The following is a 22,187-nucleotide window of genomic DNA, read 5'->3' on the forward strand; positions in this document are numbered from 1 at the left end:
AGGAAGCGCAACAAAACCCTTGCGGGCTCTGCGGCGAGCTGGGCTTGCCTCAGGTTCTAACATAGTAACATAGTAATTAAGTTTGAAAAAAGACAATTGTCCATCGAGTTCAACCTATTTGTGGTCTCCTATGCAGTCTTATTATAGGACTAGTTATTTTTATTATAGGACTAGTTATATTAACTATAATGCGTGCCTACGCACCATAACCCTGAATATCTTTATCCAATAGGAATTTATCTAACCCATTCTTAAAGGTGTTGACTGAGTCCGCCATTACTACTCTCTCAGGCAGGGAATTCCAAACATGTATTGTCCTTACTGTGAAAAAACTTTTTCTCCTCAATGTGCGGAAACTCCTCTCCTCTAACCTAAGCGAGTGACCACGTGTCCTCTGTGCTGATCTTATAGAAAACAGGTCCCTCCCGAGCTCTGTGTATTGACCCCTTATATATTTGTAGATGTTGATCATGTCCCCTCTTAGTCTCCTCTTTTCCAATGTAAACATGTTTAGCCTTGCCAGCCTTTCCTCATATTCCAGCATCTCCATGCCCTTGATTAGTTTGGTCGCCTGCCTCTGTTCCCACTCTATGGGTGTTGTGGACACCCACGAGTGGGAATAGTCCCTGTTAGTCGTTCGAGTGGGCGGGATGTACAGTAGGGGTCGGTATTGTGACTAGTGATGAGCACCGGAAATTTTTCGGGTTTTGTGTTTTGGTTTTAGGTTCGGTTCCGCGGCCGTGTTTTGGGCTCGAACGCGTTTTGGCAAAACCTCACCGAATTTTTTTTGTCGGATTCGGGTGTGTTTTGGTTTCGGGTGTTTTTTTCAAAAAACCCTAAAAAACAGCTTAAATCATAGAATTTGGGGGTCATTTTGATCCCAAAGTATTATTAACCTCAATAACCATAATTTCCACTCATTTTCAGTCTATTCTGAACACCTCACACCTCACAATATTATTTTTAGTCCTAAAATTTGCACCAAGGTCGCTGGATGACTAAGCTCAGCGACCCAAGTGGCCGACACAAACACCTGGCCCATCTAGGAGTGGCACTGCAGTGTCACGCAGGATGGCCCTTCCAAAAACTACTCCCCAAACAGCACATGACGCAAAGAAAAATGAAAGAAAAAAGAGGTGCAAGATGGAATTGTCCTTGGGCCCTCCCACCCACCCTTATGTTGTATAAACAGGACATGCACACTTTAACCAACCCATCATTTCAGTGACAGGGTCTGCCACACGACTGTGACTGAAATGACGGGTTGGTTTGGACCCCCACCAAAAAAGAAGCAATTAATCTCTCCTTGCACAAACTGGCTCTACAGAGGCAAGATGTCCACCTCATCATCATCCTCCGATATATCACCGTGTACATCCCCCTCCTCACAGATTATCAATTCGTCCCCACTGGAATCCACCATCTCAGCTCCCTGTGTACTTTGTGGAGGCAATTGCTGCTGGTCAATGTCTCCACGGAGGAATTGATTATAATTCATTTTAATGAACATCATCTTCTCCACATTTTCTGGATGTAACCTCGTACGCCGATTGCTGACAAGGTGAGCGGCGGCACTAAACACTCTTTCGGAGTACACACTTGTGGGAGGGCAACTTGGGTAGAATAAAGCCAGTTTGTGCAAGGGCCTCCAAATTGCCTCTTTTTCCTGCCAGTATAAGTACGGACTGTCTGACGTGCCTACTTGGATGCGGTCACTCATATAATCCTCCACCATTCTTTCAATGGGGAGAGAATCATATGCAGTGACAGTAGACGACATGTCCGTAATCGTTGTCAGGTCCTTCAGTCCGGACCAGATGTCAGCATCAGCAGTCGCTCCAGACTGCCCTGCATCACCGCCAGCGGGTGGGCTCGGAATTCTGAGCCTTTTCCTCGCACCCCCAGTTGCGGGAGAATGTGAAGGAGGAGATGTTGACAGGTCGCGTTCCGCTTGACTTGACAATTTTCTCACCAGCAGTTCGTTGAACCCCAGCAGACTTGTGTCTGCCGGAAAGAGAGATCCAAGGTAGGTTTTAAATCTAGGATCGAGCACGGTGGCCAAAATGTAGTGCTCTGATTTCAACAGATTGACCACCCGTGAATCCTTGTTAAGCGAATTAAGGGCTCCATCCACAAGTCCCACATGCCTAGCGGAATCGCTCTGTGTTAGCTCCTCCTTCAATGTCTCCAGCTTCTTCTGCAAAAGCCTGATGAGGGGAATGACCTGACTCAGGCTGGCAGTGTCTGAACTGACTTCACGTGTGGCAAGTTCAAAAGGTTGCAGAACCTTGCACAACGTTAAAATCATTCTCCACTGCGCTTGAGACAGGTGCATTCCACCTCCTATATCGTGCTCAGTTGTATAGGCTTGAATGGCCTTTTGCTGCTCCTCCAACCTCTGAAGCATATAGAGGGTTGAATTCCACCTCGTTACCACTTCTTGCTTCAGATGATGGCAGGGCAGGTTCAGGCGTTTTTGGTGGTGCTCCAGTCTTCTGTACGTGGTGCCTGTACGCCGAAAGTGTGCCGCAATTCTTCTGGCCACCGACAGCATCTCTTGCACGCCCCTGTCGTTTTTTAAATAATTCTGCACCACCAAATTCAAGGTATGTGCAAAACATGGGACGTGCTGGAATTTGCCCAGATTTAATGCACACACAATATTGCTGGCGTTGTCCGATGCCACAAATCCACAGGAGAGTCCAATTGGGGTAAGCCATTCTGCGATGATCTTCCTCAGTTGCCGTAAGAGGTTTTCAGCTGTGTGCGTATTCTGGAAAGCGGTGATACAAAGCGTAGCCTGCCTAGGAAAGAGTTGGCGTTTGCGAGATGCTGCTACTGGTGCCGCCGCTGCTGTTCTTGCGGCGGAAGTCAATACATCTACCCAGTGGGCTGTCACAGTCATATAGTCCTGAGTCTGCCCTGCTCCACTTGTCCACATGTCCGTGGTTAAGTGGACATTGGGTACAACTGCATTTTTTAGGACACTGGTGAGTCTTTTTCTGAGGTCTGTGTACATTTTCGGTATCGCCTGCCTAGAAAAATGGAACCTAGATGGTATTTGGTACCGGGGAAACAGTACCTCCAACAAGTCTCTAGTTGGCTCTGCAGTAATGATGGATACCGGAACCACGTTTCTCACCGCCCAGGATGCCAAGGCCTCAGTTATCCGCTTTGCAGCAGGATGACTGCTGTGATATTTCATCTTCCTCGCAAAGGACTGTTGGACAGTCAATTGCTTGGTGGAAGTAGTAAAAGTGGTCTTACGACTTCCCATCTGGGATGACCATCGACTCCCAGCAGCAACAACAGCAGCGCCAGCAGCAGTAGGCGTTACACGCAAGGATGCATCGGAGGAATCCCAGGCAGGAGAGGACTCGTCAGAATTGCCAGTGACATGGCCTGCAGGACTATTGGCATTCCTGGGGAAGGAGGAAATTGACACTGAGGGAGTTGGTGGTGTGGTTTGCGTGAGCTTGGTTACAAGAGGAAGGGATTTACTGGTCAGTGGACTGCTTCCGCTGTCGCCCAAAGTTTTTGAACTTGTCACTAACTTATGATGAATGCGCTGCAGGTGACGTATAAGGGAGGATGTTCCGAGGTAGTTAACGTCCTTACCCCTACTTATTACAGCTTGACAAAGGCAACACACGGCTTGACAAATGTTGTCCGCATTTCTGTTGAAATACTTCCACACTGAAGAGCTGATTTTTTTGGTATTTTGACCAGGCATGTCAATGGCCATATTCCTCCCACGGACAACAGGTGTCTCCCCGGGTGCCTGACTTAAACAAACCACCTCACCATCAGAATCCTCCTGGTCAATTTCCTCCCCAGCGCCAGCAACACCCATATCCTCCTCATCCTGGTGTACTTCAACACTGACATCTTCAATCTGACTATCAGGAACTGGACTGCGGGTGCTCCTTCCAGCACTTGCAGGGGGCGTGCAAATGGTGGAAGGCGCATGCTCTTCACGTCCAGTGTTGGGAAGGTCAGGCATCGCAACCGACACAATTGGACTCTCCTTGTGGATTTGTGATTTCGAAGAACGCACAGTTCTTTACTGTGCTTTTGCCAGCTTAAGTCTTTTCATTTTTCTAGCAAGAGGCTGAGTGCTTCCATCCTCATGTGAAGCTGAACCACTAGCCATGAACATAGGCCAGGGCTTCAGCCGTTCCTTGCCACTCCGTGTGGTAAATGGCATATTGGCAAGTTTACGCTTCTCCGACGATTTTATTTTAGATTTTTGAGTCCTTTTTTTACTGATATTTGGTGTTTTGGATTTTACATGCTCTGTACTATGACATTGGGCATCGGCCTTGGCAGACGACGTTGATGGCATTTCATCGTCTCGGCCATGACTAGTGGCAGCAGCTTCAGCACGAGGTGGAAGTGGATCTTGATCTTTCCCTATTTTTGGAACCTCAACATTTTTGTTCTCCATATTTTAATAGGCACAACTAAAAGGCACCTCAGGTAAACAATGGAGATGGATGGATACTAGTATACTTATGGATGACGAGCGACTGCCGACACAGAGGTAGCTACAGCCGTGGACTACCGTACTGCGTCTGCTAGTATAGACTGGATGATAATGATATAAAAATATATATATATCACTACTGCAGGACAGGTATATATTGTATAATGACGGACCTGCTGGACACTGTCAGCACTGCAGACTCCTAAACTACTAGTATGAAGAAGATAGAAAAAAAAACCCCACCACAGGTAGGCATACAATTATGGACGAGCGACTGCCGACACAGAGGTAGCTACAGCCGTGGACTACCGTACTGCGTCTGCTAGTATAGACTGGATGATAATGATATAAAAAATATATATATATTACTACTGCAGGACAGGTATATATTGTATAATGACAGACCTGCTGGACACTGTCAGCACTGCAGACTCCTAAACTACTAGTATGAAGAAGATAGAAAAAAAAAAAAAACACCACAGGTAGGTATACAATTATGGACGAGCGACTGCCGACACAGAGGTAGCTACAGCCGTGGACTACCGTACTGCGTCTGCTAGTATAGACTGGATGATAATGATATAAAAAATATATATATATCACTACTGCAGGACAGGTATATATTGTATAATGACGGACCTGCTGGACACTGTCAGCACTGCAGACTCCTAAACTACTAGTATGAAGAAGATAGAAAAAAAAAAAAGCCACCACAGGTAGGTATACAATTATGGACGAGCGACTGCCGACACAGAGGTAGCTACAGCCGTGGACTACCGTACTGCGTCTGCTAGTATAGACTGGATGATAATGATATAAAAAATATATATATATCACTACTGCAGGACAGGTATATATTGTATAATGACGGACCTGCTGGACACTGTCAGCACTGCAGACTCCTAAACTACTAGTATGAAGAAGATAGAAAAAAAAAATCCACCACAGGTAGGTATACAATTATGGACGAGCGACTGCCGACACAGAGGTAGCTACAGCCGTGGACTACCGTACTGCGTCTGCTAGTATAGACTGGATGATAATGATATAAAAAATATATATATATAACTACTGCAGGACAGGTATATATTGTATAATGACGGACCTGCTGGACACTGTCAGCACTGCAGACTCCTAAACTACTAGTATGAAGAAGATAGAAAAAAAAAAACCACCACAGGTAGGTATACAATTATGGACGAGCGACTGCCGACACAGAGGTAGCTACAGCCATGGACTACCGTACTGCCTCTGCTAGTATAGACTGGATGATAATGATATAAAAAATATATATATATCACTACTGCAGGACAGGTATATATTGTATAATGACGGACCTGCTGGACACTGTCAGCACTGCAGACTCCTAAACTACTAGTATGAAGAAGATAGAAAAAAAAAAACCACCACATGTAGGTATACAATTATGGACGAGCGACTGCCGACACAGAGGTAGCTACAGCCGTGGACTACCGTACTGCGTCTGCTAGTATAGACTGGATGATAATGATATAAAAAATATATATATATCACTACTGCAGGAGAGGTATATATTATATAATGACGGACCTGCTGGACACTGTCAGCACTGCAGACTCCTAAACTACTAGTATGAAGAAGATAGAAATATAATGAATGACGGACCTGCTGGACACTGTCAGCAGAATGCGTTTATAGAATAAAAAAAAAAAACACCACACGAGTGTTTAACTTTTTCAGGCAGACAATATACTGGTGGTCACTGCTGGTCAGTCACACTGGCACTCTGGAAGCAAAAGTGTGCACTGTTAAATATGTACTCCTGCTATAACTGCTCCCCAGTCTCCCCCACAATTAAGCTGTGTGAGCAGTGAGCACTACTCAGCACAGTCAGATATACATAGATGATATTATCATGCAGCACACTGAGGCTGAGCACAGATATGGTATGTGACTGTGTATAGTTTTTTTTCAGGCAGAGAACGGATTATATTAAATAATAAATAAAACTGGTGGTCACTAGTATAACTATCAGCAAAACTCTGCACTCTCTGAGTACTCCTAATGCTCCAGTAAATCAAGTGTCTCACTCTCTATCTAAACGGAGAGGACGCCAGCCACGTCCTCTCCCTATCAATCTCAATGCACGTGTGAAAATGGCGGCGACGCGCGGCTCCTTATATAGAATCCGAGTCTCGCGAGAATCCGACAGCGGGATGATGACGTTCGGGCGCGCTCGGGTTAATTGAGCAAGGCGGGAAGATCCGAGTCTGCCTCGGACCCGTGTAAAAAGCGTGAAGTTCGGGGGGGTTCGGTTTCCGAGAAACCGAACCCGCTCATCACTAATTGTGACCAACGGTCTCCTGACCGCCGGTCACATACCTACATCCCAATAGTTGCATCCTAGATCAGACAGGTCTTTGTAACCTATAGTTTCCTACGAACTACAGAAGATCTCCGAGAAGTTTGAATCTCTTTTTTTTTTTTTTTAGATATATTTTTATTCTGTAGAGTGAATATATTTGGGGATTTAATATATGCTCTATTTTGCATTTTCATGTTTAATTCTACTGTTCCCTGTGATGGGGCTTAACCTCTTTTGTGCATTCAAATAGCAATAGCCTATTTCACAGTTTAATAACAAATACAATAAAGCCTTTAGCTCTGGACAATGTGCTCTTAGCTTCTCAGAAGTGATGCTGTTAAGCAAGGCTTACGGGTGATGAATTGCAAAGCCTCAAAGGTTCTGTTTCTGAGTCCTTGTAAAGTGTGCTAGGCTCCAGCAACAGCCAGCCTTTATCTCTAGCAGCACCACTATCTCATGCTCCTTGATTGTCATTGGTTCACGCAGATAAATGCTCATCTCACTGCCTGAAAATTAATGAAACATTTGCATAATTTACTCTGACTTCCAGAATTTACTAAGATTTGCTGTACGATGATCTGATTACAGAGAAACACCATATGTGTGGTGCTGGCAAAAATCTAATTGATATTCAGCAAACTGTTATCTTCTCTCAGTGTAACCATTGATATTATTCCTCTCTATTAATGTTGTGCAGCGTAGTGTCTTAAAATATATTGTGTAGGTTTTGCTGCGGTATCCTGCAGTGTCGGGCCAATTAGATAATCTCGTTATAGGGGTCTACTCACCAGCCAAGGCTGTTTTTGTTAACTACAAAGATATTATAAACTATTCATACAATCCTAGACAAGTATACAGATATTTGTACCAGACGTGTGTTCTGTGTGATAAACAACCTAACAAGGTCCACCTACAGACCCACCGCTTGATTTTATTTTACAGCTTAATTCCCTTGAAGAAATAAGCCCAGGGTGCTCTATTTGATGTGGCAAGTGCTCATACTGCAGGGGAGATGAATCAAACTTTCCAGAGAGAGAAAGTGGAGACGTGGTCCACAGAAATTAATCGGCTTCTAAGTGTCATTTTATCGACTAACATCTAGTAGTTGATTCGTTGCTATGGGCAACTTCTTTTGTAGAAAAAGAAGTGTGTTTTGTCGAAAATGACAGCACATAAAGCATGTAATGGGGAATGGAGCAGTGGTGAATTTCCCATTGGGCACACGACTAGGGACGGCACTTATACCCCTTTCACATCGCCAAAATAACCCGGGTTGTTGCCGGGTCGAGGTGCAGTGTGAAAGTGCCAAAGTGAATAACCCAGGTCGAGTAAGCCGGCATTTCAACCCGGGCTTGAATGGTTAAACATTAGTCGGACCCGGGTCTTTGTGCAGTGTGAAAGCCTCTGACCCAGAATATTCAACTCAGGTCTCAGAAAAAGGTGCTGATTGGCTGTTTATCTGTCTGCTCAGAGCAGTCTCCAGCCCGTCCATTTATTTCTTTTGAAACCTCATCAATGTGAGCCAGAAAAGTCCACTTTAAATCACATCACAGTGTTTAACATGGGTGACCCGGGTTCAGTGTGAAAGGCACCAACCTGGGAATAAACTGCAATGTGAATAGGTCTGAGCCTGCTTGGACCCAGGTTCAAAAGCCGGGTCCGACCTGGGTTTGCGATCTGAAAGTGGTGTTAGATGCTTATGTTGGTACTGTCAGCCCAAAAATTACCAGTAACTGCAAAATATTTCCACTGTACTCAGTGGCATCACAATGGGGGTGTGGCCTGCACCTAGGTTTCACCCACCGAGGGGTGTCACCAAAGTGTTGGCTCCTGCTCAATGACAGTAACCGGGTGTTGCACTGTCACATTACGTGCAGTGCGCAGCTTCTGTCACCGCTTAGAAGCTGGCACTGCAGTCTATTGGGTCAGCCAGCATCTCCCGTACCCCACGTAGTGACGGAAATGAGGGCTGGGAAGCTTAGCTATGACCTCCATGCAGCAAAGCCACGCCCCTTCTGACTGTGCCGCACGAAGCCACGCCCCTTTTTATAGAAGCCTCACCAGATGTTAGTCATGTAAGTGACGCCTCTTACTGTACTCTGCCATAATCCATCTTAAATGACGTGTAAATGGGTAGGACACTCACATACTGCCCCTGTAAGCTGTCCTTCTTTGTTAATATGTATATATAATTACAAATAAAAAAGTTATAGTTAGCGGCCTTTATTATTCTATCACAAAATGAGGACTTAACCAATCAATAAAAATAATAAAATTAGACGGGGGATGGGGTGGCAGTCACTGTTGTGCCTAGAGCGGGCCTCGCCCCCTAAATCTGCCCCTGGATGGAGCACGGAAATCCCGTCCTTTTTGAGAGGTACATCAACCTTTTTATAATTATTTGGATTTCCATATTGAAGAAACATGTTACCATAATAAATGTATGCCAATTGGATGGTAATTATCATGTTTTTATTGTGAAAATAATCTTGAAAGTATTGTGAAGTTTGAGACTGGTTCTGACATATTGGTTTAGAAGACTCGCTGTTTGCGGGATCTGATGATTTGCTGGCTATCCTAGAGCTGCTGCAGCTGTTGTGATTGGCCAAAGCAACTCTGTCACTTTCAGGGTAGGGTGAGGATAAAAAAGGATGAGGAAGAAGAAGCAGGGAATGGGGAAGGGGCTTTACAAGAGAACAGAGTAATAGCTGTTGAGGCTGTGGTGAGAGAGAACAATGGGGGTCATTCCGAGTTGTTCGCTCGTTGCCGTTTTTCTCAGCGGAGCGATTAGGTGGAAAATGTGCATGGTACGCAGCGCGCATGCGCTTAGTTATTTAACACAACACTTAGTAGATTTACACAAGCTCGAGCAACGTTTTTTCAACGCTCGAGTGATCGTAGTGTGATTGACAGGAAGTGGGTGTTTCTGGGCTGCAACATGACGTTTTCAGGGAGTGTGCTAAAAAACACAGGCGTGCCAGGTAAAAACGCAGGAGTGGCTGGAGAAACGGGGGAGTGGCTGGCCGGACGCAGGGCGTGTTTGTGATGTCAAACCAGGAACTAACCGGACCGAGCTGATCGCAATCTAGGAGTAGGTCTGGAGCTACTCAGAAACTGCAGGGAATTATTTAGTAGCAGTTCTGCTAATCTTTAGTTCGCTATTCTGCTAAGCTAAGATACATCCCAGAGGGCGGCGGCCTAGCGTTTGCAATGCTGCTAAAAGCAGCTAGCGAGCGAACAACTCGGAATGAGGGCCAATAAGTGGAAAAATAAGGGTGATCTGGGAGAGAACAGAAGTATGGAGGAGAGAGCACATGGGGGAGTTGGAGTGAGAACCCCGGAGAGAGAGAAACGTGCTGCCAGTGTGATGGAAGCGGGAAAGGACCAGAGACCTAGTTTAGCAGAACAATAAGGAATTGGATCAGCTGATAGCGTTGGATCCTGTGCAGCCAAAAGCCTTAAGGTTTGTGTGTGTCTGTGTGAAAATATAAAGTGAATGCAATTTTATTCCTTAGTTCTTACACTGTATGTGTATCTGACATGTCAAGCCCTACCCCTCACTCCCTGCAGAGGTGTGAAAGCATCGCTCAGCGGCAATGCTTTAGCACCCAGTGAGTAGCTCCTTGCCTATGTAGCCTAGCTGCGGAGGCAGGCGGGTACCTGCCATGTTTTGGGTCGCAGCGGCTGCGTGTGACATCACGTAGCTGCCACGGGCCGCCCCAGCAGCGGTCCGGACACACCTGCGTTGTACGGCCTGCGCCTCCCCCAACTGTGTTCGAATGCCGCTGGCACGCCCCCTCCCGCCCCGCGACCGCCTCTGCCTGTCAATCACATAGGGCTTCAGGCTAAATTAGGCCCTATTTTCTATCCTTCATTAGCATAAACAAGCACGCTAGCTGTATCAATAGCACATGAAACCTAGCAATATCACTAGTGATCACGGGAGCACGCATATTAGGCATACACACTGCCCGATATGCTCCATTCTGAGCGATATATCATCTGATCAAAAGGATTGGAGTAGCATATCACTCAGTGTGTACCCAGCCTTAGATTAACAATGGAGCAGATGGGGCTACACCCCCATGCCTCCACATATAAATAAGCAGCATAACGATGACCAGCTGCCTAACTGGCACAACCATAAATGATAAGCATGAAAATTGCTTTACTAATTTTCTCACAAAATGATGCAAATTTGTAGATATTTAGGGAGACAGTGGGGCTGATAGTGTAGAGGGAGTACTACAAACCCATATGGCTCTGACCACACCCACACAGCACTGGCCACACCCACACAGCACTGGTCACAGCTCCTCCCCTTATCAGTATAGGCTCTTCAACATTTTCAGCTCCAGGCCCATGTGGCCCTTAATGGGCAGCAACATTTGCCTGTTTCTCCACCTACTTTGCAAGTATATTTGGCTGCATGGCACAAATTACATTTGGTTCCATTTTCCCAATTAACTCACATTTCCACAGAACGTAAAGTACTTTTTTTTTCTTCTAGATTTTGAAAGGTAGCTAGAGGTAAGTATATATCAAAATCTTTTAATTAGAAGTAACAGATAATACTCCTGTGTAAAACACAGCTTGTCAGAGACAACCAAAAACTATTAACTGTAATTTCTCTGACGTCCTAGTGGATGCTGGGAACTCCGTAAGGACCATGGGGATAGACGGGCTCCGCAGGAGACTGGGCACTCTATAAGAAAGATTTGGTACTATCTGGTGTGCACTGGCTCCTCCCTCTATGCCCCTCCTCCAGACCTCAGTTAGATTTCTGTGCCCGGCCCGAGCTGGTTGCACACTAGGGGCTCTCCTGAGCTTCTAGAAAGAAAGTTTAAATTAGGTTTTTTATTTTACAGTGAGACCTGCTGGCAACAGGCTCACTGCATCGAGGGACTAAGGGGAGAAGAAGCGAACCTACCTGCTTGCAGCTAGCTTGGGCTTCTTAGGCTACTGGACACCATTAGCTCCAGAGGGATCGACCGCAGGACCCGTCCTTGGTGTTCGTTCCCGGAGCCGCGCCGCCGTCCCCCTTACAGAGCCAAAAGCATGAAGATGGTCCGGAAAATCGGCGGCAGAAGACTTCAGTCTTCACCAAGGTAGCGCACAGCACTGCAGCTGTGCGCCATTGCTCCTCATACACACTTCACACTCCGGTCACTGAGGGTGCAGGGCGCTGGGGGGGGGGGCGCCCTGAGCAGCAATAAAAACACCTTGGCTGGCAAAATAGCCACAATATATAGCCCCAGAGGCTATATATGTGGTAATTACCCCTGCCAGAATACAGAAAAATGCGGGAGAAAAGTCCGCCGAAAAAGGGGCGAAGCCATCTCCCTCAGCACACCGGCGCCATTTTCTCTTCACAGTGTAGCTGGAAGACAGCTCCCCAGGCTCTCCCCTGTAGTTTTCAGGCTCAAAGGGTTAAAAAGAGAGGTGGGGCACTAAATTTAGGCGCAATATTGTTTATACAAGCAGCTATTGAGGAAAATTCACTCAGTGATAGTGTTTATCCCTACATTATATAGCGCTCCGGTGTGTGCTGGCATACTCTCTCTCTGTCTCCCCAAAGGGCTGTGTGGGGTCCTGTCCTCAGTCAGAGCATTCCCTGTGTGTGCGCGGTGTGTCGGTACGGCTGTGTCGACATGTTTGATGAGGAGGCTTATGTGGAGGCGGAGCAGATGCCGATAAATGAGATGTCGCCCCCTGTGGGCCGACACCAGAGTGGATGGACAGGTGGAAGGTATTAACCGACAGTGTCAACTCCTTACATAAAAGGCTGGATGACGTAACAGCTATGGGACAGCCGGCTTCTCAGCCCGCGCCTGCCCAGGCGTCTCAAAGGCCATCAGGGGCTTAAAAACGCCCGCTCCCTCAGATGGCAGACACATATGTCGACACGGAGTCTGACTCCAGTGTCGACGAGGTTGAGACATATACACAATCCACTAGGAACATCCGTTACATGATCCCGGCAATAAAAAATGTGTTACACATTTCTGACATTAACCCAAGTACCACTAAAAACAAAAAAGGGTTTTATGTGTGGGGAGAAAAAGCAGGCAGTGTTTTGTTCCCCCATCAAATGAGTGAATGAAGTGTGAAAAAGCGTGGGTTCCCCCGATAAGAAACTGGTAATTTCTAACAAGTTACTGATGGCGTACCCTTTCCCGCCAGAGGATAAGTTACGCTGGGAGATATCCCCTAGGGTGGATAAGGCGCTCACACGTTTGTTAAAAAAGGTGGCACTGCCGTCTTAGGATACGGCCACTTTGAAGGTACCTGCTGAAAATAGCAGGAGGCTATCCTGAAGTCTGTATTTACACACTCAGGTACTAGACTGAGACCTGCAGATAGTGCTGCTGCAGCGTGGTCTGTAACCCTTTCAAACAGGGATACTATTTTGCGAACATAAGACGTCGTCTTATATATGAGGGGTGCACAGAGGGATATTTTGCCGGCTGGCATCCAGAATTATTGCAATGTCCATTCTGTCAGGAGGGTATTAGAGACCCGACACTGGACAGGTGATGCTGACTTTAAAAGGCACATAGAGCCTTATAAAGGTGAGGAATTGTTTGGGGATGGTCTCTGGGACCTCGTATCCACAGCAACAGCTGGGATGAAATTTTTTTACCTCAGGTTTCCTCACAGCCTAAGAAAAGCACTGTATTATCAGGTACAGTCCTTTCGGCTTCAGAAAAGCAAGCGGGTCAAAGGCGCTTCCTTTCTGCACAGAGACGAGGGAAGAGGGAAAAAGCTGCACCAGCAGCCAGTTCCCAGAATCAAAATTCTTCCCCCGCTTCCTCTGAGTCCACCGCATGACGCGGGGGCTCCACAGGCGTAGCCAGGTACGGTGGGGGGCCGCCTCAAAAATTTCAGCGATCAGTGGGCTCGCTCACAGGTGGATCCCTGGATCCTTCAAGTAGTATCTCAGGGGTACAAGCTGGAATTCGAGGTGTCTCCCCCCCGCCGTTTCCTCAAATCTGCCTTGCCGACAACTCCCTCAGGCAGGGAGGCTGTGCTAGAGGCAATTCACAAGCTGTATTCCCAGCAGGTGATAGTCAAGGTGCCCCTACTTCAACAAGGACGGGGTTACTATTCCACACTGGTTGTGGTACCGAAACCAGACGGTTCGGTAAGACCCATTTTAAATTTGAAATCCTTGAACACATACATTAAAAAATTCAAGTTCAAGATGGAATCGCTCAGGGCGGTTATTGCAAGCCTGGAGGAGGGGGATTACAATCCCTGGACATCAAGGATGCTTACCTACATGTCCCTATTTACCATCCTCATCAGGAGTACCTCAGATGTGTGGTACAGGATTGCCATTACCAATTCCAAATACTGCCGTTTGGACTGTCCACAGCACCGAGGGTCTTTACCAAGGTAATGGCAGAAATGATGATACTCCTTCGAGAAAAGGGAGTTTTAATTATCCCATACTTGGACGATCTCCTTATAAAGGCGAGGTCCAAGGAGCAGTTGTTGGTCGGAGTAGCACTATCTCGGGAAGTGCTACAACAGCACGGATGGATTCTATACATTCCAAAGTCACAGCTGGTTCCTACCACACGCCTACTGTTCCTGGGGATGGTTCTGGACACAGAACAGAAAAAAGTGTTTCTCCTGCAGGAGAAAGCCAAGGAGCTGTCATCTCTAGTCAGAGACCTCCTGAAACCAAAACAGGTATCGGTGCATCACTGCACACGAGTCCTGGGAAAAATGGTAGCTTCTTACGAAGCAAAATTCCATTCGGCAGGTTCCATACAAGAACCTTTTAGTGGGACCTCTTGAACAAGTGGTCGGGATCGCATCTTCAGATGCATCGGCTGATAACCCTGTCTCCAAGGACCAGGGTATATACCAGGGTATATCTACTGTGGTGGCTGCAGAGTGCTCATCTTCAAGATGGCCGCGGATTCGGCATACAGGACTGGGTCCTGGTAACCACGGATGCCAGCCTTCGAGGCTGGGGTGCAGTCACACAGGGAAGAAACTTCCAAGGACTTTGGTCAAGTCAGGAGTCGTCCCTACACATAAATATTCTGGAACTGAGGGACATTTACAATGCCCTAAGTCTAGCAAGGCCTCTGCTTCAAAACCAGCCGGTACTGATCCAATCAGACAACATCACGGCAGTCGCCCATGTAAACCGACAGGGCGGCACAAGAAGCAGGATGGCGATGGCAGAAGCCACAAGGATTCTCCGATGGGCGGAAAATCACGTCTTAGCGCTGTAAGCAGTGTGGACAACTGGGAAGCAGACTTCCTCAGCAGACACGACCGACACCCGGGAGAGTGGGGACTTCATCCAGAAGTCTTCCAACTGTTGGTAAACCGTTGGGAAAGGCCACAGGTGGACATGATGGCGTCCCACCTAAACAAAAAACTAGATATTGCACCAGGTCAAGGGACCCTCAGGCAATAGCTGTGGACGCTCTAGTGACACCGTGGGTGTACCAGTCGGTTTATGTATTCCCTCCTCTGCCTCTCATACCAAAGGTACTGAGAATAATAAGAAAACGAGGAGGAAGAACGATACTCGTGGTTCCGGATGGGCCAAGGAGAGCTTGGTACCCAGAGCTAACAGAAATAATATCAGAGGACCCATGGCCTCTACCGCTCAGACTGGATCTACTACAGCAGGGGCCCTGTCTGTTCCAAGACTTACCGCGGCTGCGTTGGACGGCATGGCGGTTGAATTCCGGATCCTAAAGCATAAGGGCATTCCGGAGGAAGTCATTCCTACGCTGATAAAAGCCAGGAAAGAAGTAACCGCAAACCATTATCACCGTATTTGGCGAAAATATGTTGCGTGGTGTGAGGCCAGGAAGGCCCCAACAGAGGAATTTCAGCTGGGTCGTTTTCTGCACTTCCTACAGTCGGGAGTGACTATGGGCCTAAAATTGGGTTCCATTAAAGTCCAGATTTCGGCTCTGTCGATTTTCTTCCAGAAAGAACTGGCTTCACTGCCTGAAGTTCAGACTTTTGTAAAGGGAGTGCTACATATTCAGCCCCCTTTTGTGCCTCCTGTGGCACCGTGGGATCTCAACGTGGTGTTGAGTTTCCTGAAATCACATTGGTTTGAGCCACTTAAAACTGTGGATCTGAAATATCTCACGTGGAAAGTGGTCATGTTATTGGCCTTGGCTTCGGCCAGGCGTGTGTCAGAATTGGCGGCTTTGTCATGTAAAAGCCCTTATCTGATTTTCCATATGGATAGGGCAGAATTGAGGACTCGTCCCCAGTTTCTCCCTAAGGTGGTATCAGCTTTTCACTTGAACCAACCTATTGTAGTGCCTGCGGCTACTAGGGACTTGGAAGATTCCAAGTTACTGGACGTAGTCAGGGCCTTAAAAAATTATATTTCCAGGACGGCTGGAGTCAGGAAAACTGACTCGCTTCTTATCCTGTAGGCACCCAACAAAATAGGTGCTCCTGCTTCTAAGCAGACTATTGCTCGCTGAATTTGTAGCACAATTCAGCTGGAGCATTCTGCGGCTGGATTGCCGCATCCTAAATCAATGAAAGCCCATTCCATGAGGAAGGTGGGCTCATCTTGGGCAGCTGCCCGAGGGGTCTCGGCTTTACAACTTTGCCGAGCTGCAACTTGGTCAGGGGCAAACACGTTTGCTAAATTCTACAAATTTGATACCCTGGCTGAGGAGGACCTTGAGTTCTCTCATTCGGTGCTGCAGAGTCATCCGCACTCTCCCGCCCGTTTGGGAGCTTTGGTATAATCCCCATGGTCCTTACGGAGTTCCCAGCATCCACTAGGACGTCAGAGAAAATAAGATTTTACTCACCGGTAAATCTATTTCTCGTAGTCCGTAGTGGATGCTGGGCGCCCATCCCAAGTGCGGATTGTCTGCAATACTTGTATATAGTTATTGCCTAACTAAAGGGTTATTGTTGAGCCATCTGTTGAGAGGCTCTGTTTTATTTCATACTGTTAACTGGGTATAGTATCACGAGTTATACGGTGTGATTGGTGTGGCTGGTATGAGTCTTACCCGGGATTCAAAATCCTTCCTTATTGTGTCAGGTCTTCCGGGCACAGTATCCTAACTGAGGTCTGGAGGAGGGGCATAGAGGGAGGAGCCAGTGCACATCAGATAGTACCAAATCTTTCTTATAGAGTGCCCAGTCTCCTGCGGAGCCCGTCTATCCCCATGGTCCTTACGGAGTTCCCAGCATCCACTACGGACTACGAGAAATAGATTTACCGGTGAGTAAAATCTTATTTTTTTACCCAGAATTTAGAAGTGTTTGCCTCTCAGATTATGAAGCAATTTTATGTAGAGCTCTGTTTTATATTGTATTTTGTTTTTGTTATTATTATTTTTTGTGAACATTTGGAGTTCATGAGTTAGTTTATAGAAATCCATACCTCATTTGTAGTTTCCTAAACGTACTCTTTTTTTTTTACATTTTTTTTTTTTATCTAAGGTCTCCTCCCTACCATGAGTATCGCAATGTTCCGATTTTTAGTGCTGTACCCTATTGATATTCCCCCACCTGTAGCAGGGCTTTAACCTCCCTTAACCACTTGCCTGGCATGGTCACATCAGATGCAACCACACCAGCAAGTGCCTTATCTGATATCTTATCTTGTCGCACAGGATGAGACCAGTCAGATAAAGGTGTGTGCAGCTGCAGGGAAGAGAAACTACCTGCAGCTGCAGCTCTCAGAGGGACCCTCTGCCTCTGTGCACCCAGTGCTTTCCGTGCTGCCGATCACTGCGATCGTTCAGCACCGCAGGACAAACCACCCGGTGGATCCAGACAGTAGCAGATGCTGAAGAACTATAAATTAAACCTCCCAGCCCCCTCAGTGTATACCTGGTGGCTGAACGGCTGTTAACATAATAGTCGTGATGGTTGCGATGTTTCCGATGTTCCAGTGGTGCCAGACGATTTTTTTTTCTTTTTATTAAAATTATTTTCTCTAACGTCCTAAGTGGATTGTGGGGACTCCGTAAGGAGTCTAAGGACCATGGGGAATAGCGGCTCCGCAGGAGACTGGGCACAAAAGTAAAAGCTTTAGGACTACCTGGTGTGCACTGGCTCCTCCCCCTATGACCCTCCTCCAAGCCTCAGTTAGATTTTTGTGCCCGAACGAGAAGGGTGCACACTAGGTGGCTCTCCTGAGCTGCTTAGTGAAAAGTTTAGTTTTAGGTTTTTTATTTTCAGTGAGACCTGCTGGCAACAGGCTCACTGCACCGAGGGACTAAGGGGAGAAGAAGCGAACTCACCTGCGTGCAGAGTGGATTGGGCTTCTTAGGCTACTGGACATTAGCTCCAGAGGGACGATCACAGGCCCAGCCATGGATGGGTCCCAGAGCCGCGCCGCCGGCCCCCTTACAGAGCCAGAAGACTGAAGAGGTCCGGAAAATCGGCGGCAGAAGACGTCCTGTCTTCAATAAGGTAGCGCACAGCACCGCAGCTGTGCGCCATTGCTCTCAGCACACTTCACACTCCGGTCACTGAGGGTGCAGGGTGCTGGGGGGGGGGCGCCCTGAGACACAATATAAACACCTTAGATGGCTAAAAATACATCACATATAGCTCCTGGGCTATATGGATGCATTTAACCCCTGCCAGAATTCACAGAAAAACGGGAGATAAGGCCGCCGAGAAGGGGGCGGAGCCTATCTCCTCAGCACTCTGGCGCCATTTTCCCTCACAGCTCCGTTGGAGGGAAGCTCCCTGGCTCTCCCCTGCAGTCACTACACTACAGAAAGGGTTAAAAAAGAGAGGGGGGCACTAATTAGGCGCAGTATTAAAATACAGCAGCTATACGGGGAAAAACACTTATATAAGGTTATCCCTGTATATATATAGCGCTCTGGTGTGTGCTGGCAAACTCTCCCTCTGTCTCCCCAAAGGGCTAGTGGGGTCCTGTCCTCTATCAGAGCATTCCCTGTGTGTGTGCTGTGTGTCGGTACGTTTGTGTCGACATGTATGAGGAGAAAAATGATGTGGAGACGGAGCAGATTGCCTGTAATAGTGATGTCACCCCCTAGGGGGTCGACACCTGAGTGGATGAACTGTTGGAAGGAATTACGTGACAGTGTCAGCTCTGTATAAAAGACAGTGGTTGACATGAGACAGCCGGCTACTCAGCTTGTGCCTGTCCAGACGTCTCATAGGCCGTCAGGGGCTCTAAAGCGCCCGTTACCTCAGATGGCAGATATAGACGCCGACACGGATACTGACTCCAGTGTCGCCGGTGAAGAGACAAATGTGACTTCCAGTAGGGCCACACGTTACATGATTGAGGCAATGAAAAATGTTTTACACATTTCTGATAATACGAGTACCACCAAAAAGGGGTATTATTTTCGGTGAGGAAAAACTACCTGTAGTTTTCCTGAATCTGAGAAATTAAATGAGGTGTGTGATGATGCGTGGGTTTCCCCCGATAACAACTGATAATTTCTAAAATGTTATTGGCATTATATCCTTTCCCGCCAGAGGTTAGGGTGTGTTGGGAAACATCCCCTAGGGTGGATAAAGCGCTCACACGCTTGTAAGAACAAGGGCTCTACCCTCTCCTGAGATGGCCGCCCTTAAGGATCCTGCTGATAGAAAGCAGGAGGGTGTCCTAAAATGTATTTACACACATACTGGTGTTATACTGCGACCAGCAATCGCCTCAGCCTGGATGTGCAGTGCTGGGTTGGTGTGGTCGGATTCCCTGACTGAAAATATTGATACCCTAGATAGGGACAGTATATTATTGCCTATAGAACATTTAAAAGATGCATTTCTATATATGCGTGATGCACAGCGGAATATTTGCCGACTGGCATCAAGTCTAAGTGCGTTGTCCATTTCTGCCAGTAGAGGGTTATGGACACGACAGTGGTCAGGTGATGCGGATTCCAAACGGCATTTGGAAGTATTGCCTTATTAAAGGGAGGAGTTATTTGGGGTCGGTCTTTCAGACCTGGTGGCCACGGCAACAGCTGGGAAATCCACGTTTGTACCCCAGGTCGCCTCTCAACATAAGAAGACGCCGTATTATCAGGCGCAGTCTTTTCGTGGGCAAGCGGGCAAAAGGTTCCTCATTTCTGCCCCGTGACAGAGGGAGAGGAAAAAGGCTGCAGAAATCAGCCAGTTCCCAGGAACAGAAGCCCTCTCCCGCCTCTGCCAAGCCCTCAGTATGACGCTGGGGCTTTACAAGCAGAATCAGGCACGGTGGGGTCCCGTCTCAATGAATTTCAGCGCGCAGTGGGCTCACTCGCAAGTGGACCCCTGGATCCTTCAAGGGATATCTCAGGGGTACAAATTGGAATTCGAGACGTCTCCCCCTCGCCGTTTCCTAAAGTCGGCTTTACCGATGTCTCCCTCTGACAGGGAGGCAGTTTTGGAAGCCATTCACAAGCTGTATTCCCAGCAGGTGATAATCAAGGTACCCCTCCTGCAACAGGGAACGGGGTATTATTCCACACTGTGGTGGTACCGAAGCCGGACGGCTCGGTGAGACCGATTCTAAATCTAAAATCTTGAACACTTACATACGGAGGTTCAAATTCAAGATTCAGTCACTCAGAGCAGTGATTGCGAACCTGGAAGAAGGGGACTACATGATGTCTCGGGACATCAAGGATGCTTACCTTCATGTCCCAATTTACCTTTCTCACCAAGGGTACCTAAGGTTTGTGGTACAGAACTGTCACTATCAGTTCAGACGCTGCCGTATGGATGGTCCGCGGCACCCCGGGTCTTTACCAAGGTAATGGCCGAAATGATGATACTCCTTCGAAGGAAGGGAATTTTAGTTATCCCTTACTTGGACGATTCCCTGATAAGGGTAAGATCCAGGGAACAGTTGGAGGTCGGTGTAGCACTATCTCAGGTAGTGTTGCGGCAGCACGATTGGATTCTCAATATTCCAAAATCGCAGCTGATTCCGACGACTCGTCTTCTGTTCCTAGGGGATGATCCTGGACACAGTCCAGAAAAAGGTGTTTCTCCCGGAGGAGAAAGTCAAGGAGTTATCCGAGCTAGTCGGGAACCTCCTATAACCAAGCCAAGTCTCAGTACATCAATGAAAGGGTTCTGGGAAAAATGGTGGCTTCCTACGAAGCAATCCCATTCGGCAGATTCCACGCAAGAACTTTCCAGTGGGACCTGCTGGACAAATGGTCCGGGTCGCATCTTCAGATGCATCAGCGGATAACCCTGTCACCAAGGACAAGGGTGTCTCTCCTGTGGTGGTTGCAGTGTGCTCATCTTCTAGAGGGCCGCAGATTCGGCATTCAGGACTGGGTCCTGGTGACCACGGATGCCAGCCTGCAAGGCTGGGGGGGCAGTCACACAGGGAAGGAATTTCCAGGGCTTATGGTCAAGCCTGGAGACATCACTTCACATAAATATCCTGAAGCTAAGGGCCATTTACAATGCTCTAAGCTTAGCAAGACCTCTGCTTCAAGGTCAGCCGGGGTTGATCCAGTCGGACAACATCACGGCAGTCACCCACGTAAACAGACAGGGTGGCACAAGAAGCAGGAGGGCAATGGCAGAAGCTGCAAGGATTCTTCGCTGGGCGGAAAATCATGTGATAGCACTGTCAGCAGTATTCATTCCGGGAGTGGACAACTGGGAAGCAGACTTCCTCAGCAGCATACAAGATGACAAGGGTTCAGTATGTAATCCCGATGGACGGGATGCCGGCGATCAGAATACCGACATCGGCATCCCAGCCATTAAAATCCTGATAGCCCCGTAGTTAACACCCTAAACTTCCCCTGTCTCCTACCCTAATCCTCCCTTGTGGGTGCCTAACCATAACCCTCCCCGGGGCTGCCTAATCCTAACCCTCCCCACTTGGTTCCTACACCTAACCTTGCCTTCTAAGTGCCTAACCTTCCCGGTACCTAACCCTGACCGTCCCATCCCTACACCCTAACCCCCCTTCTAATGCCTAAACCTAACACCCCCCGCGATGCTACAGTGTCTTGCTTATTCTCTTTTTTTGTCCAACTCTTTCCCTAACCCAGTGGCATCCATGCTTAGGCACAGGTGACTTAATGACAGGTACCTCAGTCAGCTTGATTGCAACATCTGTGCAGGGACATAAGTTCATACCAGAAGCCTGGAGGCGAAATAGTTGTTGATGCCCCCATTTTCCCCCGCTCGCATTCACTACCAACACCCAATCAAAACCGCACTCAGACACACACTCCCCCTAACCGACATTCACTACCAACAACACTTATACCTGCCTTCACTACAACATACCACCAGCACCCACCCAGACACCCACTGTCCTCCCTGTGCATTCACTTCAAACACTTCAGCAGCACACATGCACAATGTCCTCCCCAAATTAATTAC

At 47.6% G+C, this 22,187-nt stretch overlaps 1 long non-coding RNA gene across 5 annotated transcripts in view; it reads left to right on the top strand.

The window, feature by feature from the left end:
* The window catches only part of LOC134945374 (uncharacterized), a 101,390-nt gene that overhangs the window by 62,853 nt on the left and 16,350 nt on the right, over nucleotides 1–22,187 (top strand). The window lies entirely within an intron of this gene.

The sequence above is a fragment of the Pseudophryne corroboree genome, chromosome 7 (assembly GCF_028390025.1).
Source record: "Pseudophryne corroboree isolate aPseCor3 chromosome 7, aPseCor3.hap2, whole genome shotgun sequence".
NCBI classification, from domain to species: domain Eukaryota; kingdom Metazoa; phylum Chordata; class Amphibia; order Anura; family Myobatrachidae; genus Pseudophryne; species Pseudophryne corroboree.